Genomic DNA, 5,890 nt, shown 5'->3' with positions numbered 1-5,890 from the left:
TAAAGTCGCGCAAGATAGGAACCAAAAATTAATGTAACAAAATTAAATGTAATGTAACTGAAATATGAACAATAAAGTATTTTGAACTGAACTGAACTGAACTTTAAGGCACTTGATCTCTAATTGCCGACAGATATATATTTTGAAATTGTCATTTTACTGTGTACGTGTATATTTTACTGAATAGTAGCTCAGACATTGGTCCTAGTCCCATGTGGGTTTACTTCAAAAAATAAGGAACGGATTGAAAATACGGTGTAGTGAGTGCAAAAAAGAGCTTTCCTGCAACAAAAGTACGACAACGCTCGCCATCCACCTGCGAGTTGCTCATAAAATTGAAGTGAAGCACACAAAAAAAGGCAGCAAATTGAAACAACTTGTAGTGAAGATGTTTTTCTTGACCCAGGCCCAGTAGACGCACCGGACGACCAGTTAAAAAATTATTATAGTTTAATTATTGAATTTTCCATTGGAAATATTATTGATAATTCAGCAAAAATATAATTGTTAACCTAACTAAGATGTTGTAGTGAGGTGGGGGCTTTACAAGCTCCGGTTTTTTCGAAAAATTGATTTGTCCCAATGTCTCCGATTGCTTTCAATCTCAAGAATAAGCTCTCAACTTTGATAAAAAGTAAGTTTTCCGGAATTGAGATGCTGAGGCTATATGCGGTAGCGACGCTCGTTGATCCGAGGTTTAAGCGGGAAGCTTTTCCCGGTTTGATTCCACAAGCAAATGCAGTAAATTACGTAGGTAAGGTACCAGCTTTCTTCATTTCTTATTCTAAAACAATCAAATCCCTCCCGAAAAAATCTTCAATCTTTAAATCGAAGAAATATTTCGTTGCTTTAAACCAAAAATTTCTAAAAATTAAACAAATATTTGATTGCTTCAAATGAAAAATTTCTTTAAATCAAAGAAATATTTCCCAGTGGGCACAAAGTTTGGCGACGTCTTTACGACATCTTTACGATAACTTTACGACATCCTATTTCCATGTCGTTAAGGTGTCTTTACGATATCGTAAATAAGTCGCATGATCTGACGATGTCTTCACGACATCGTAAAGACAGCGAAACGACATAGACATAGGATGTCGTAAAGATGTCATAAAGATGTCTTAAAGACGTCGCTAAATTTTGTTCCCACTGGGTTGGTTGGTTCAAACCGATGATTTGTGCAATCGCGTGACGCATTAGTTATGTCGATTAAGAAAATATTTCTTTAACTTAAAGAAATAATTTGCTTAATTCAAATTAATGACTCTAAAGAAATTATTTCTTTCATTGTTCCTAGTAACTTTCTTGAATCAAAAGAATTTTGTATTAAATCAAACAAATCATTTGAACAAATAATTTCTTTAAATGAAAGAAACTTATGACGTCATTTATTAAAATCAAGTAAATTTTCTATTGATATAAAAATATTTTTTTATGTTGAATCAAAAAATCCTAATCAAAAAAATGTTTTCTTTAATTTAACAAGAACTTTTTTCTGGGTGTATTATCCATATTAATGTGCGCTATTTCTTACAGCTAAAGTGGTTGAAAGTCAAGTTACTGCTGACACCAGAGCAATGATATGAAACCTGCAGCAACCTGAGGAGGATGTGAATCCCGACGACGATCTCTTGTCAGACTTTGATCAGTCTGTAAGAGAAAGATCCATAAGTGCCGGGCAAGATGTTGCTGATGGACTGCCGGTAGAATTACGGCAGTATTTAAATAGGCCAAAATGATGAGTCGGAAAGATAATCCAAATCTGTTGGCCGTGTGGAACACTATGAAGGGGGAGTACCCACATGTCTACAAGGTGGCAATGAGATTTTTGCCAATACTTGCTACATCGGTTCCTTCTGAAAGGCTATTCTCCCATGCAGGACTGATAGCTAATCAACTGCGTACACGCATTTCCGGAAAGCACCTCAGCCAACTTCTCTTCTTGCGTGACTTATATGAAAAATATTTTTTCGAAAAAAAATTCAAATGACTATTTAAATTGATGAAGTGTATCAAAACATTGATTTCAATAATATGTTTATTTACGAATATTTTATAAATGTCTCTATTTATTTCCTTTTATTCATTCAGAGTGGGTTAAAGTAATTTTAAACGAATTGTGTTTAATGTGAGTAGTTTTAAGTGAATTAAATTCAATTCTGGCAAAAAAGTCTAAAAAGTCGACTTTTTCCATCGATTAATCGAATTTGAAAGTCGACGCGTAAGAAGCCGATCGAAAAGTCGAAAGTCAACTTTTCACTACGATTTACCAACCCTAGTCAGCTCAAGAACTGAGTTCGAGGGTTCAGGTCAGATATTTGGGATGGGGAAAACCAGATTTAGGACCATTTTAAGATATTTTGAGGCCTGTGCTTATCCGTCTTAAATACACTATGCTTTCTTATAATTAAAAGTACTTATCAATTTTGAGTTAAGTTCAAAAGAAAAATATTGTAAGAATAAGTATACCTATGTATTAATTAAAGAAGAAAAACAATCAGTTTTAGAATCTCCTATAAATTAGGGGAAGATTAGTGGCTATATGCGCCATCTTTAACTCAGCACTGGGCGCATCAGTAGTAAAAAACGCCAGAAACAATCTAATAGCTTAAGATAATTATTTATCAACGTTGTGGAATTTTTAATCTTTCCCAGCAGTGAACTACTTTTCACTTTTGGAATTTTTACATAATAATTGGATTCAAACAAAATTTACTCAATGGTGCCTGTCGAAAATAACTGTTAAAAGTAACTACACCGCCATTCGCAATTTGTTTGAACACTTACTAGGTGGCGTTTCAATAGGAAACCTGCGGCCAACCCGATCTGGCACGACTCCGGGACACGAAAATTAGCCCTACCCGGGCCAGATCATGTCAGACCGATCCAGGCCTGGTCGGTAATCGGGAAAAGATCTGGCAATTTCTGCACAGGGAGCATCACTTTTCTTTTTTTTAATTTAAAAAAATTACCCCTATTTCGAGGTTGAGAAACCCCTAAAAAATAGGAAATACCACTAATTATAAAATAATTTTTTCCTTTTGTTTTGTATAAAATAGACCTTACAAAAGTAGAATCACGTATTTTCTGTATCGATACGGGGTTGATGTGAACAATGATTTTATAATCGATGCAGTATTTTCTATTTTTTGGGTCTTCTGAACCACTAAATAGGGGTAATTTTTGGAAATAATTAAAAAACGAAAAGTTATGCTAATTTTGAATTTGAATGACGAGTAATTTGATACCTGTAACATATATTTATCTTTTTTCCCTAGGTCGCTGGAAACGTTAAGATATAGGCTATCTCTGGCCTCACTCTTTCAACCACTCATTTTTTACGAAAAAAAAAATTAATTTTTAACCAACAGACGAATTTTGAACAAAAGAAAAAAATTACCGCAAATATTTCTAAAAATAATATGTTTTATAATATTTGGTGACATACAAGAATTTATCATTTTTCATACACAAATTAGCCGCATAAATTTCAAGTTTTGGAAAATCATGTAGAACGAATCCATTTCTTCCATTCAAATATAGCTTGGGATTAAGTTGAATGTCTAAGTTACTCCCAAATTTTAATAAAAATGTATTAATAAATATTTTGTTCGACAATTTATTATAGTTAAGTATTAATTGTAAAATATTCCAGGAATTTTCGCTGAGTGAATCTTAGCATGCACTGTTATTATTAATTCGTAAACTATTTTATTTTAGAAACCGTTTCTTCTTTCTATAGAATATAGAACAAAATCGTTATATTTCATCAATTATTACAATTATTTTTTAGATGAAACATAATTCTTATATTAAGATGTACATGAATTAGCCGAATGGTACAATATTTTAAATAACATTAAAAAAGTGAATAATATGTAAGATTGTACCTAATAACTGTGATAAAGTTTTTAACAAAATATTGTCACGCACATAGCCTCAAATTAATATACCACTATTAAATTTTTGAACAACAACTTCACGTTTTTCGTGCACAGATCTTAATGAAAGTCAATACAATTCGTAAATTAAAAATAAACAAAAAATCTATAACCCCATATAGAAAATCATTCATGAGGAATCAAAATAAAAAATTACGAAAAAATACACATTTTATTAACCGGTCACTTTTCACTTAATGTAACTATTTTTGAACATATTTAATTACCTTTACATTCATCCAATTTCACTTCACTAAAATATATAAACAACTTATAGTCTTATTCAACTTTATTACATTTATTATATTTAAATTATTGTCAGCTCTTCTTTATCGATGACTGGCAGTCTGCATGTCACGCCGCCAACCGTATATTTTTGGTACAACTCAGTCACCGCATCCTACTTTCTAACTACGCACACGACCCTCTTTCGAGCAAAACCATCCGCTGTGCACAAAATATAGAGTTTTAGTTGAAATGACATTTAGGTGAATCGAGATTTAGTTTGATTGTATAGCAACCCGCCTGGTAGGCCGTTTATGTAAAAAAATGGTTGTGCTTAGCAGACTGAAAAATGTAAAAAAAAAAGTAAGGATTTTTGGGTACATTTAAGAACAGTCAAGTTTAGAGCATTATTTCTTATACGAGGGGCTATGGAAAAAATTTGAAAAAATTCACGAGTATGAGGAAAACTGTTATGAACCAGTTGCAGTTGAGAAATTTAAAAAATAACACAAAAATGTGCAACTATATTATCTTCAGTTCTAATACAGATATTAAAGCAATTCAAACTGCAAACTGTAATTGATAGGCTTTGTATTTATTTTCAATCACCTGGAAGGTTGTGTTAGTCTTCTTTTTTCTGAAAATCGCGATATTTTTAGACATTTTTTTTGTTGGAAAACAAGTGACAGAAAGCAGGGGGGGGGGGGCTTTTTTTGTTTTACTGCCGACCGCAGGTGCTATTCTTCGGTCCCTAGTTCTGAAATCTTGGATGGCACCTGGCCACGGGTCAAAGAAAGGGACCAGCGATCGGCAGAAAAAAAACGGGCCCCCTTGCTTTCTGTCACTTGTTTTCCAACAAAAAAATGTCTAAAAATATCGCGATTTTCACAAAAAATAAGACTAACACATCCTTACAGGCGATTGAAAATAAAGACAGAGCCTATCCATTACAGTTTTCAGTTTGAATCGCTTTAATATTTGTATTAGAACTGAAGATAATATATATAATATATAATATATTGATGAATTTTTTCAAATTTTTTCCATCGCCCCTTGTATAAGAAATAATGCTCTAAACTTGACTGTTCTTAAATGTACCCAAAAATCCTTACATTTTTTTTACATTTTTCAGTCTGCTAAGCACAAAAATTTTTTTACATAAACGGCTTCAAACTCATTACCGTAGAACACTTTCAGCTTTTAAATGACTGTTTTTTCGTTGCGCTAGCATTTTTTTTTTTACTCAGTTGCTAAGCTTCAAAGGCAGATGCCTATAGTTTTCTCGCCGATAGTAGGCGCGCTCAAACTTGCGAGCTGCGCGCGCAGCGCGCTACGACAATGTGCCCGCCAAGCGGGCGGATTTTTTATAGAAAACATCACATCATTAGAAATGGGAAAATTCCCTGAAATATTTGGTGATAAATTTAAATTGTTGAAAATCGACATTACCTGAAATTTAACCATCTTTTTATCAGAACTCTCATTATTCAATAATAATTTTTATTAAATTTTTGTAAAAATCAAATTTAAGTATTTTTAAATCCTGCAATTATCTTGAATTTAAAGTTTTATGCTACGAGGGTAGTTCAATAAGTCCTTAGAATGACCAGCAGATGGCGCGCGAGTCCACATCTTCTGAGTTTACGTGTTTTTATAACCAATTGAAAAAAAAAATTGTTCGTTAAGAAAAATGGAAAAAAACGAGTTCAGAGCGGTAATCAAAC

This window comes from Belonocnema kinseyi, chromosome 1, assembly GCF_010883055.1.
Source record: "Belonocnema kinseyi isolate 2016_QV_RU_SX_M_011 chromosome 1, B_treatae_v1, whole genome shotgun sequence".
Classification (NCBI taxonomy): domain Eukaryota; kingdom Metazoa; phylum Arthropoda; class Insecta; order Hymenoptera; family Cynipidae; genus Belonocnema; species Belonocnema kinseyi.
The sequence above is the reverse complement of the archived record's forward strand: the minus strand, read 5'-3'. Positions refer to the sequence as shown.